General features: G+C 43.7%; 2 pseudogenes; both read right to left on the minus strand.

The window, feature by feature from the left end:
- Positions 1–2,675: 2,675 nt before the first annotated feature.
- LOC134893663 (5S ribosomal RNA) lies at positions 2,676–2,793 on the minus strand (annotated as a pseudogene).
- A 147-nt stretch (positions 2,794–2,940) lies between these two features.
- On the minus strand, positions 2,941–3,058 carry LOC134896350 (5S ribosomal RNA; annotated as a pseudogene).
- Between the last annotated feature and the right edge of the window lie 10,420 nt (positions 3,059–13,478).

Below are 13,478 nucleotides of genomic sequence, written 5' to 3' on the forward strand. Positions count from 1 at the left end.
ACCTACCATGTGTAGGAAGTATTTTACTGCTGTTAAGCACAGATCGTGTTTAATAGATGTGTATAGGGATTCAACATCTAATCCCACCAATATGTGGGAGTCCTCCAGTTGTATGCCTTGGATTTTCTTCAATACATCTGTCGTATCTTTGACATATGACAGTAAGGTGAGGACGTGTTGTCGCAAATGAACGTCCAGGAAGCAGCTGGCTTTTTCCAGGAGGCCCCCATTGCCCGATATAATGGGTCGTCCTGGTGGATTGTCCACATTTTTGTGGACCTTGGGTAGCAAATATAGTGTTGGTGTTCTGGGATGTGGGGTGTTCAAATAATCCCATTCTGTTTTGGTAATGGTGCCGTGCTGCAAGTGTTTGTCAATGATCTGAGAGTAAAGAGTTGAAAAATTCTGTGTTGGATCAAATAAAGTCATCTTGTAGCAGGAGGTGTCCTTTAGTTGTTTGTTGGCCTCCTTAAGATATAGTGTGGTAGGCGATAGAACTATGTTCCCTCCTTTGTCCGACATTTTTATCTGTACATCATCCCATTTTTGTATTTCCTTCACAGCTTCCTTCTGTTTTCTGGACAGGTTGCCAATGGTTCTGTGTGATTTCTGACGTCGGTAGAGTGTGTCAAAATCTCTTGACACCAAATCGAGAAATACTTTTATTTCAGGACACTGATTATCTGGGGGATAGAACGTTGACTTGTTTTTACAGATGGGGCGAGCAGATGTGGAAGGTTGTTCATCGGATAATTCTTCTAAGATGGCTAAAGCATCCTGATCCTGTTGTGATAAATTACATGCGTCATTGCATGGCAGAAGAGTGTCTTTGTCTTTTTTTGAAAAATGTTTCTTGAGTAGAAGTTTGCGTCCAAAAAGACGGAGATTTATTTCCCACTTGAAACGGTCAAAATGGTTGGTTGGTGAAAAAGAGAGGCCCTTTTCAAGGACACTGGTTTGATCCTGTGTAAGAACGTGTGTGGAAAGATTGATTATTCTAAGCTTGGTGAGGTCTTCGTTGGTTATTTCTGTTTCCTGGAGGGATATCGTCTCTGCTGGAGTGAACGCCATCTTTGTCTTGGTGCTCTTCCTTCCGCCCCGCCTGGTTTTTGTTTTGCAGGGTATCCACGGGCTCTGCCCCTGCCTTCCTCTAAAAAAGAGGCCGAAGAGGAGGTTGAATGAAAGCTGGAATCCCTCCTACGATTGAAGGGATCTCTTTGGTCTGAGTGGGAGTCGGGGTGATCCTCAGTATCTGATGGTTCGACTTCAGAGGATGATGGTGTGTATTCTCATCTCGTCGCGACCCTTCTACGAGTTTGTTGGGTCCATTTAAAAATATGTCCCGTTGTGAAATCCCGCTTATCTCTTGCAAACTTGGTCTTTTTTCTTTCAATGATGTTGTCCTCATATGACTCCAGATCCTTTTTAATTTTACCAAAAAGATCTTGGAAAGCAGGATTTCCTTCCCATTGTTCCAGTTTCTGACCAAAATTGTCAATTTCTTTGGTACATTCTTCCAGTATTAGATGATTATGTTTTATTAGAATGCCCATCAGGTCCTGAGAGCATTTTAGGAGGCATAGCTCCAAATCTTTGCGTAGATTTTCTATGGACAGTTCGAAGGAGGGAAAAAGTTTTGGTCGTAGGCCTCTTGGGGATCTTTTTTGTCTACAATAATGTTCCAAACTGGTTAGATCCCAATCAACTCTGATGCGTCTCTGGAGAGTTCTCTTCAAATGGAAGAGGTCATTTTCCCAGTTAGCCTCAGGAATAGGATCGGGAATCTTAATAGGAAAAATTGTATCTAGGTCATCGATTGATCTTTTATTCTTCAATTCAGTTTTCAAACTAAAAGTACTCATATTAACCTGGTTGTTGGAGCCGAGAGAGAGGTGTCTAAGTTTCTTTTTAAAACAAGTATATAAAGGGAAAAGCCAAAGAAATCAATAATGGAACTAATGTTCTGTTTGTGGCCTGGGCTTAGGACCAAGGTGACTGTGCTGGATCCAAAGAGCTGAGGAAAAGGCCTCAGTACCAGAGATTATATAGAAAAGTGTTAGGTGTGGAACCGCACTAGTTAAACAATATTACTAAAGTACAAAATTATTGTAAATGATGAATTACCAATATACATGCAGTTATCAAGTAAATCTTAAACTGCTAATGATTGGCGGTGCTCCCAGGAATTTTGTAGGTTATACTACAATTAGAAAAGGCAAGAGAAAAAGACAAAAAACCCTTGTTTGGGAGCACTCATTTGTAATGATAAGAATAGTATGTATAGTGAAAAATATTAAGCCATAACCTTTATTTAATCCTTAAATAAAAGAACTTTTGGACAGAAAATTGGGACTCGTGTGTGGTATTAGCTGTTTATAAAAATCTTGTTTAACCTTTTTAGCAAATGAGGTGCAAGATAATTGAAATGGTGAAAATATCAATGGGGTGGTGGGGGATACCAAATGGTCTCTTGGAATACAGGGTATCCAGAAGATCACTGTGCTTGCCTGAATTAAGGATATCAATGATAGGACAATATAGGCAACAATCTGAGTTTGGTCAAGGTAGATCTCAAGAGGAATGTGAAAAGGGTGGAGCAAGGAGTGTAATGGGGCTTCCCTTAGTGGAAGAGAGGGGGGGGTTTGGCTGTGGGTTTGGGGCCTGGGGGGTACAGGGGCCCACTGCACCTGGTATTCTCAGGAGGTTTCCCGTCCTAGTACTGGCCAGGCCATGCCTGCTTAGCTTCCGAGATCAGACAAGATCGGGCGTATTCAGGGTAGTATGGCAGTGGGCCGTTATTGGAAGCAAAGAAGAGGAAGAGACACTTCTATTTTCTGTACTTTAATGAATCAATACCATGATGGTCTGAGATGGTTTTTCCAGATGAGAGAGTGTGTATGGGGGTTTATGGGATATAGGGCAGGTTTATCCTTTAAAAATGGCCCACTGCACCTAGTATTCTCAGGAGGTTCCCCTTCCTAATACTGACCAGGCCATACCTGCTTAGCTTCCGAGATCGGACAAGATCGGGCGTATTCAGGGTAGTATGGCCGTGGGCCGTTAATAAAGGGGAAGGGAAGGTCACACTCTCCTTACTGTACTTTACATAAATCAGGACCAAAAAATGGTATGAAATGGTAATTTCAGAAAAGAGTATTTCACAGAAAAAATATATAAGTTTTAGAACTAGTAAATTATGTTCTGCAAGTGCAGGGTTGTTTGCTAAATGGGAGAAAACCCACAAGATAAATTAAGAGCTCAAGGCTGGCTCACAAAAAATTAGAACACAAAATGTACAATATTGCTTGCTCCATAGAAACAGAAAACACAAAATGTGCAATATTGCTCGCTCCATAGAAACAAAAACCGATTGATAAATGAAAAGATATAGGTTTTAGAGCTCAGGGCTGGCTTACAATAAATACATTAAACCTTATTACATCCTCTTGAGGACTGACATAACAATAGAGAATAATAGAAAATATTTTATACTCAATAGCTACTATTAATATTTTGCACTAAATTGCTACTATTAGTGAAGACCATGAAAATAGAAAAATACATTAATGTAAGGAGTAAATAACATGGCTATGAATGATATCCATAGGGGCATTAGCGGGGAAGTAGTAAGATGTAAATTATACACAATCTTATAAATACTACATTTGGTGCTCCTGTTGCTATACAATACTGCTGCAGGAGCAGGTTGTTTAAAGGGGGAGAAAATAATCAAGTCCTGGTGGTCTGGAGTGTGTTACCGCAGCCGCAATGTATGCGGCCAGTGTTAACCAGGAATCCCCCGGCGTTCACCCGCTGGCAGTGATGGACGCGGCCGCCCGCTTCCGGACTGGGCTTTGCCGCGATGACGTCACCAAAGGACGTCTCTCGACGTACGTTTCACCTGGGTGGGCTTGGTCACGAGAGCCTCTCTCTATTGCTCTCCTGTGACCAGTATATGAGTACTGAATTGACCAATGGAGTTAACACAAGGATAATGGATAGATGACTAGACCAATCAGGTCATTGCTGGAGTAACAGATGCGGCCATGATGGAAAAGGGAAAGGATAAAATGAGTGGAGGACGGGAAAAGGGAAAGGGGAAACAAAATGTGAATAATATGAACATATATGCTCAAAAATTTAAATATATATGAGTATATATGATAATAATAATGTTGATAAAAAAATAATAAATGTAAATGTGAAAATAAATATGAGAATAAATATGGCGTATAAAAATAAAAATAAATGTAAAAATTAATATAACAATTAAATGAAAATAAAATTGAAAATAAAAATAATACTAAAAAAAATAAAAAATAAAATAAAAATAAATATAAAAATAAAAAATAAAAATAAATAAAAATATATATAAAGATAAATAAATAAAAAAATAATAAATATAAAAATAAAAATAAAAATAAAAATAAATAATAAAAATAAAAATAAAAGGTGTTAAATATGGGGAACAACATATATATATATATATATATATATATATATATATATATATATACATATATACATGTATATATGTGTGTGAACTGGATAATTTAGGAAATTAATTTATGGGAAGGAAAATGTGAGAAGGATAGGGAAGAAAAAAAGGGGGGACAAGGTGGTGTGGAGAGGTGGAAAAAATGAGATGTGTGTTGGCGTGAATAGTGATGTACTGTTTGTATGAGTGTGAATAACTTTGGGTGTGGGTATGGGAATGAAGCTGAAAGATGGTGAGGAGTGTAGTGTGGATGTGATGTAGTGAAAGTCAATAGTTTATTGGGAAGTTTGATGTGAGAGTGTGGTGCAGAAGAGAGGTGGAGGGGAGGAAGGGAGGTTGGATGAGGAGGACAGAGAAACGGGAAAGGGGAAAGGGAAAAGGAAAAAAAAGAAGCCACATTTGCCTCATTTGCTAAAAAGGTTAAACAAGATTTTTATAAATAGCTAATACCACACACGAGTCCCAATTTTCTGTCCAAAAGTTCTTTTATTTAAGGATTAAATAAAGGTTATGTCTTAATATTTTTCACTATACATACTATTCTTATCATTACAAATGAGTGCTCCCAAACAAGGGTTTTTTGTCTTTTTCTCTTGCCTTTTCCAATTGTAGTATAACCTACAAAATTCCTGGGAGCACCGCCAATCATTAGCAGTTTAAGATTTACTTGATAACTGCATGTATATTGGTAATTCATCATTTACAATCATTTTGTACTTTAGTAATATTGTTTAACTAGTGCGGTTCCACACCTAACACTTTTCTACACCATTTAGGAGTGGCACTGCAGTGGCAGACAGGATGGCAGATTTAAAAAATAGGCCCCAAACAGCACATGATGCAAAGAAGAAAAAGAGGTGCAATGAGGTAGCTGTATGACTAAGCTAAGCGACACAAGTATGCGGCACAAACACCTGACCCATCTAGGAGTGGCACTGCAGTGGCAGACAGGATGGCAGATTTAAAAAATAGGCCCCAAACAGTACATGATGCAAAGAAGAAAAAGAGGTGCAATGAGGTAGCTGGATGGCCAAGCTAAATGACACAAGTGTGCGGCACAAACACCTGGCCCATCTAGGAGTGGCACTGCAGTTACAGACAGGATGGCACTTAAAAAAACTAGTCCCCAAACAGCACATGATGCAAAGAAGAAAAAGAGGTGCACGATGGAATTATCCTTGGGCCCTCCCACCCACCCTTATGTTGTATAAACAGGACATGCACACTTTAACAAACCAATCATTTCGGCAACAGGGTCTGCCAAACGACTGTTGCTGAAATGACTTGTTTGTTTGGGTTCTTACCTAAAAATAAGCAATCAATCTCTTCTTGCACAAACTGGCCCTACAGAGGCAAGATGTCGACCTCATCCTCATCCTCCAATTCCTCACCCCTTTCAGTGTGTACATCCTCCTCCTCACAGAGTATTAATTCGTCCCCACTGGAATCCACCATCACAGGTCCCTGTGTACTTTCTGTAGGCAATTGCTGCTAAAGGTCTTCCTGGAAGAATTTATTATTCATTTTGATCAACATCATCTTCTCCACATTTAGTGGAAGTAACCTCCTACGCCGATCGCTGACAAGGTTACCGGCTGCATTAAACACTCTTTCAGAGTACACACTGGGACAACTTAGGTAAAATAAAGGGCAACCAAATTGCCTTTTTTCTGCCAGTATATATACGGACTGTCTGACATGCTTACTTGGATGCTGTCACTCATATAATCCTCCACCCTCCATGGTGACAGAATCATATACAGTGACAGTAGACATGTCAGTAATCGTTGGCAGGTCCTTCAGTCCGGACCAGATGTCAGCTTTAGCTCCTGACTGTCCTGCATCACCGCCAGCGGGTGGGCTAGGAAATCTTATCCTTTTCCTTGCAGTCCCAGTGGCGGGAGAAATTGAAGGACGAGCTGTTGACGGGTCACGTTCCGCTTGAGTTGACAATTTTCTAACCAGCAGGTCTTTGCACCTCTGCACACTTGTGTCTGCTGGAAAGAGAGATACAACGTAGGCTTTAAACCTAGGATCGAGCACGGTGGCCAAAATGTAGTGCTCTGATTTCAACACATTGACCACCCTTGAATCCTGGCAAAGCGAATGAAGGGCTCCATCCACAAGTCCCACATACTTTGCGGAATCGCTCTGTCTTAGCTCCTCCTTCAATTTATCCAGCTGCTTCTGTAAAAGCCTGATGAGGGGAATGACCTGACTCAAGCTGGCAGTGTCTGAACTGACTTCACATGTGGCAAGTTCGAAAGGTTGGAGAACCTTGCACAAGATGGAAATCATTCTCCACTGTGCATGAGTCAGGTGCATTACCCCTCCTTTGCATATATAATAGGTGGATGTATAGGCTTTAATGGCCTGTGGCTGCTCCTCCATCCTCTGAAGCATATAGAGTGTTGAATTCCACCTCGTTACCACCTCTTGCTTCAGTTGATGGCAGGACAGGTTCAGGTTTGCTGGCGCTCCAGTCTTCGGCACGCAGTGGCAGAATGCCGAAAGTGGACCACAATTTTTCGGGCCACCAACAGCATCTCCTGCACACCCCTGTCATTTTTCAAAAAATTCTGCACCACCAAATTAATTGTATGTGCAAAACATGGGACGTGCTGGAATTTGCCCACATGTAATGCATGCACAATATTGGTGGCATTGTCCGATACCACAAATCCCCAGGAGAGTCCAATTGGGGTAAGCCATTCTGCAATGATGTTCCTCAGTTTCCTTAAGAGGTTGTCAGCTTTGTGCTTCTTACAGAAAGCGGTGATACATAGCGTAGCCTGCCTAGGAATGAGTTGGCATTTGCGAGAGCCTGCTACTGGTGCCGCTGCTGCTGTTGTTGCTGCGGGAGGCAAAACATCTACCCAGTGGGCTGTTACTGTCATATAGTCCTTAATTTGCCCTTTTCCACTTGTCCAGATGTCCGTGGTTAAGTGGACACTGGATACAACCGCATTTTGTAGGACACTGGTGACTCTTTTTCTGATGTCTGTGTACATTCTCGGTATCGCCTGCCTAGAGAAGTGGAACCTACAGATGTGTCCACTTACATCTTTGCTTTTTTACAAATTTGGCACAACATGCAAAACACGGCTAAGCTGTTTTTCACAAGTAGCGAGTGGATGAATTTTAAAATTTTTGTTTGCCATAATAGAATATGTATAAAGTAACATATTAAAGAAGCAAATTAAGAAAAATCACAAGGCATGGCTAAATCTCTGAGTCTATGGCATGCAAAACTGTGCCATAGATGGCGGGATATAGGAAAGATGTATGTGTAGATGGGTTTGATACCGGGGACACAGTACCTTAAACAATTCTCTAAGTCCCACTGAACTAATGGCCGATACCGGACGCATATCTAACACCAACATAGCTGTCAAGGCCTCGGTTATCCGCTTTACAAAAGGATGACTGCTGTCATATTTCATCTTCCTCACAAAGGACTGTTGGACAGTCAATTGCTTCCTGGAAGTAGTACGAGTGGTCCTCTGGGATGATGATCAACTCCCAGCAGCAACAACAGCAGCGGCAGCAACAGCAGGCGTACCACTCAAGCATCCTCCGGAGGAATCCCGGTTGGGAGAGGACTCCACAGTCTTGACAGTGACATTGCCTGCAGGACTACTGACGTTCCTGACTGAGGAGGAAGTTGACGTTGAGGGAGTTGGTGGTGTGTCTTGCGGGAGCTTGGGTACAGGAGGAAGAAGGGATTTAGGTGTTAATGGACTGCTTACGCTCTTACCCAAAGTTTCACAACTTGACACTGACTTATGACGAATGCGCAGCATGTGACATATAAGGGAGGATGTTCCTAGGTGGTTAACATCCTTACCCCTACTTATTACGGATTGACAGAGGCAACAGATGGCTTGACACCTGTTGTCCGGATTTGTGGAGAAATAATTCCACACCGAAGAGGTGGCGTTTTGGAAGTTTGCCCAGGCATCAGAATGGGCTTCTTCATCCCACGGACAACAGGTGTCTCCCCCAGTGCCTGACTTAAACAAACCACATCACCATCAGAATCCTCATCGTCAACTTCCTCCTCAGCGCCAGCAACACCCATATCCTCATCCTGGTGTACTACAACAGTGACATCTTCAATTTGAATATCAGGAACTGGACTGTGGGTGCTCCTTCCAGCACTTGCAGGAGGCGTGTAAATGGTGGAAGGAGCCACCTCTTCCCATTCAGTGTTGGGAAGGTCAGGCATCGCAACCGCCGACACACTTGGACTCTCCTTGGGGATTTGTGATACCATCTCAGAACACACAGTTCTTTTCTGTGCTCTTTCCAGCTTAACTCTTTTAATTTTTCTAGCGGGAGGATGAGAGCTTCCATCGTCATGTGAAGCTGAACCACTAGCCATGGACATAGGCCAGGGCCTCAGCCGTTCCTTGCCACTCTGTGTCGTAAATGGCATATTGGCAAGTTTATGTTTCTCCTCAGACCATTTAAATTTCTTTTTTTTGGTTCTTTTTACTGAACTTTGGCTTTTTGGATTTTACATGTCCTCTACTATCACATTAGGCATCGACCTTGGCAGACGACGATCATGGAATTTCATCGTCTATGTCATGGCTAGTGGCAGCAGCTTCGGCACTAGAAGGAAGTAGTTCTTGATCTTTCCCTATTTTATCCTCCAAATTTTTGTTCTCCATTATTTTTTGGGAGTTATATAAGACAATATGCGGCACAGGAATGACTGGAATGACTGATGGCCAGGGCACTACCACTGGTCTGATACAGCACAACACAACAACACTGTAAGGGACTTGTGGTTGTTGTTGTTATAATTACTATAATACTGTAACAGTGGAAATATAGCAGCAGCGTATACCACTGTGACTGCCTCGTCACTGGAATGACTGATGGACAGGACACCACCACTGGTCTGATGCAGCACAACACAACAACACTGTAAGGGACTTATACAGCTACACTGGATATATGGCAGCAGAGGACACCACCACTGTGACTGGTCACTGGACTGATGCTGCACAAGATACTTCCCCTGGTCTAATGCAGGACAACACAGCACCACTGAAAGGTACTTATACAGCTACACTGGATATATGGCAGCAGAGGACACCACCACTGTGACTGGTCACCGGACTGATGCTGCACAAGAGAGACACTACCCCTGTTCTGATGCAAGACAACACAACAAAACTGCAAGGGACTTATACAGCAGCCAGCAACACTGGGGACATATAGCAACAGAGGACACCAACACTAGGACTGGCTGGACTGATGCAGCACAATACACTGACTACACTGGACTGGACTGAGCAGCACAACACAGCACAAGACTCGCCACCCCACTTTCCCGCCCACACAGACACTGAGGACACGTCCTCTCAATACACTCTCTGAGACTTGAGTGAAAATGGCCACGACGCGCGGCTCCTTATATGGAATCCAAATCCCGGGAGAATCCGACAGCGGGATGATGACGTTTTGCCTTGTTCAGGTTTCCGAGTCAGGCGGGAAAAACCGAGCCTGACTCTGATCCGGGCTCGGAAGGCAATGTCCGGTAGGGTTCGGTTAATCTCTTCTCCAAACCCTTTAATTCACTTTTTTTTTATTATGCCACATCGCATTCCCCATACTTATAATGGGAAATGCCATCTGACCAGATTTACTAAAAAAAAATGTGAAAAAATACCACAGTGTGCCCTGTGATAATCTTGCCAGCTCAGGCTGGCGAGATCACAGTGCAGCACTGCGATAGGGAGGCATTTGCCCAGCTTTCTCTGCCCCTTGCAGAGAAAGCTGTGCGGGACCCGGCTACAGTGATCAGCTATGTGTGTCCGATGGACACACAAGCTGATCAAAGTATAAAAAGAAACAAAAAAGTAAAAAAAAAAAAAAAACATACTCACCTGTCCAGGAAGCTGGTATCTGCTGCTGGGGCGAGCGCTGCCGGGTCCCCATGTGCTACAGTGTAACCCCGGTGCAGTAAAGTGATGCTGCAAAGTGGCAGCGCACTTTACAGCACCGAGGGTCACCTCAGCGCACAGGATCTGGTGCCAGGCAGCTCAACAGAAGCAGCACGGACCGGCTCCCTGTACAGGTGAGTATATTGATCTGCGGGGGGGGGGGTCCGCGGCACACGGGGGTAGTTGCGACGGAGGGGCTCGACCGGGTGGCGGCGATGTCGTCGGGGGCGGCGCACACGCAACAGGATATCGGGGTATTTGTTACGAATAATACCTTAATGACGCTGCATAGTGTCATCGCAGGGACAAACCTTAACCGCAAGCTGTCCCTGCATGCGATAATTGATACATCCCTGCGATGTAATCAATTATCGCAGTGCGAGTTTGGGTCATTTTATCACCTGTCATACGCTTCCTGGATGCGGATGGTGATAAATAGGCCCCTAAATATTTAATTTGTAACCATAGCAGAAACATAATGTTTTTGTTTTGTTTTTGGAAGCTTAGCATTCACAGTAATTATTGGCACAGAGCGGCTTGTTATATGCAGACTAAAGCCACAGGAAACAAACGTCCTAAAGAGTGAGTGGGAACCCTGCAGGTGTTTTCTAGCTATGATTGTACAGTACACAGAGTGTTCTCAGGGGGATCACAAACGTTACAAGCTGCTTACAGCAGATAATTGCCATACATACATTATTAATAGTAACACAATGCTTCAATCATTACTAGGATGTACTGTAACTCTTACCAAGCCATACAGTTATGTAAACTGGCTGTCAAATAGAAATAAGTGTAATTTAGTAACGTACTGTACTGTGGGCCTAATTCAGACCTGGTCGCTGCAGCAGCGGCGTTCGCATGCTGAAGCCCTGTGCCGTGTGCACACGCGCACCAGCCGCACTGCGCGTACGCACACAGTGAGATGCAAAGGCATCTCACTTATGCGATTGCCTCTGCCTGATTGACAGGCAGAGGCAGTCGAGGACGTGTCAGTGGCGTTGGGACAGCATAGGCATGTCTGGACCATTTGCAGGGCAGCCGCGGCGGCTGCATGAAATCACACGCAGCATCACCAACATGCGTTGCTTTCGCACTTCTGCGGGGGATGGGGGTTAGGGCCTGGCATGTGGGGCAGACAAACCCTGTGCTGGGTGTTCCCCTGCATGCCTAAGAGTTTGATCGTAGATGTGCATTTTTTCGTACATCTACGACCAGGGGGTATATTTACAAAGATTCGTGTTTTGGCCGTTTTGAAGGGTGTTTGAACTCGAATGGTATCGGGTGCATTTTACTGCAACTTTTTGATTCCTGATACGATCATTCACTAAGCTGCCGAGTTTTGCACAATCGTTTTTTCCGATGTCGATGTGATTCGTAATATCAGGCAGTGTTTTACGGGAGTGATGAGTAAAACACTGCCTGACAAAACACAAGGAATCCCGGCCGGATCTGGCCCGCTGGTACCTGTAGTACTACTACTAAAAAAATACCCCCAAAAAAACAGGACACACACACCGTGAAAGTATAAGTTTATTACATACATGCACACCTCCAAACATACATACTTACCTATGTTCACACGAGGCTCGGTCCTCTTCTCCATGTAGAATCCTTGGGGTACTTGTGAAAAAAATTATACTCACATAATCCAGTGTAGAATCCGACTTTTGAATAATCCACGTACTTGGCAAAAAAATAAAACGGAAACCCGACCACGCACTGAAAGGGGTCCCATGTTTACACATGGGACCCCTTTCCCCGACTGCCAGGACACCCCCTGACTCCTGTCAAAGAGGGTCCCTTCAGCCAATCAGGGAGCGCCACGTCGTGGCACTCTCCTGATTGGCTGTGTGCTCCTGTAGTGTCTGTCAGGCAGCACACGGCACAGATACAATGTAGCGCCTATGCGCTCCATTGTAGCCAATGGTGGGAATTTTGCGGTCAGAGGTTGACAGTGCAGAGTTTTGCTGACCAGTGACCACCAGTATTATACGTTCTCTGCCTGAAAAACGCTCCATATCTGTGCTGCATTGTAGTATATAGTAGGAGTACAGTGCATAATTTTGCTGACCACCAGTATATAATATATAGCAGTACGGTACAGAAGGCCACTGCTCTACCTACCTCTGTGTCGTCAAGTATACTATCCATCCATACCTGTGTTGCATTTCAGTTTTGCACAGTTTGCTGACCACCAGTATATAATATATAGCAGTACGGTACAGAAGGCCACTGCTCTACCTACCTCTGTGTCGTCAAGTATACTATCCATCCATACCTGTGGTGCATTTCAGTTGTGCGCAGTATATATAGTAGTAGACCATTGCTATTGATACTGGCATATAATTCCACACATTAAAAAATGGAGAACAAAAATGTGGAGGGTAAAATAGGGAAAGATCAAGATCCACTTCCACCTCGTGCTGAAGCTGCTGCCACTAGTCATGGCTGAGACGATGAAATGCCATCAACGTCGTCTGCCAAGGCCGATGCCCAATGTCATAGTAGAGAGCATGTAAAACCAAAAAACAAAAAGTTCAGTAAAATGACCCAAAAATCAAAATTAAAAGCATCTGAGGAGAAGCGTAAACTTGCCAATATGCCATTTACGACACGGAGTGGCAAGGAACGGCTGAGGCCCTGGCCTATGTTCATGGCTAGTGGTTCAGATTCACATGAGGATGGAAGCACTCATCCTCTCGTTAGAAAACTGCAGTGCCACTCCTAGATGGGCCAGGTGTTTGTGTCGGCCACTTGGGTCGCTTAGCTTAGTCACACAGCTACCTCATTGCGCCTCTTTTTTTCTTTGCATCATGTGCTGTTTGGGGACTATTTTTTAAATCTGCCATCCTGTCTGACACTGCAGTGCCACTCCTAGATGGGCCAGATGTTTGTGTCTGCCACTTGGGTCGCTTAGCTTAGTCACACAGCTACCTCATTGCGCCTCTTTTTTTCTTTGCATCATGTGCTGTTTGGGGACTATTTTTTTGAAGTGCCATCCTGCCTGACACTGCAGTGCC

The sequence above is a fragment of the Pseudophryne corroboree genome, chromosome 3, assembly GCF_028390025.1.
Source record: "Pseudophryne corroboree isolate aPseCor3 chromosome 3, aPseCor3.hap2, whole genome shotgun sequence".
In the NCBI taxonomy this organism is placed as follows: domain Eukaryota; kingdom Metazoa; phylum Chordata; class Amphibia; order Anura; family Myobatrachidae; genus Pseudophryne; species Pseudophryne corroboree.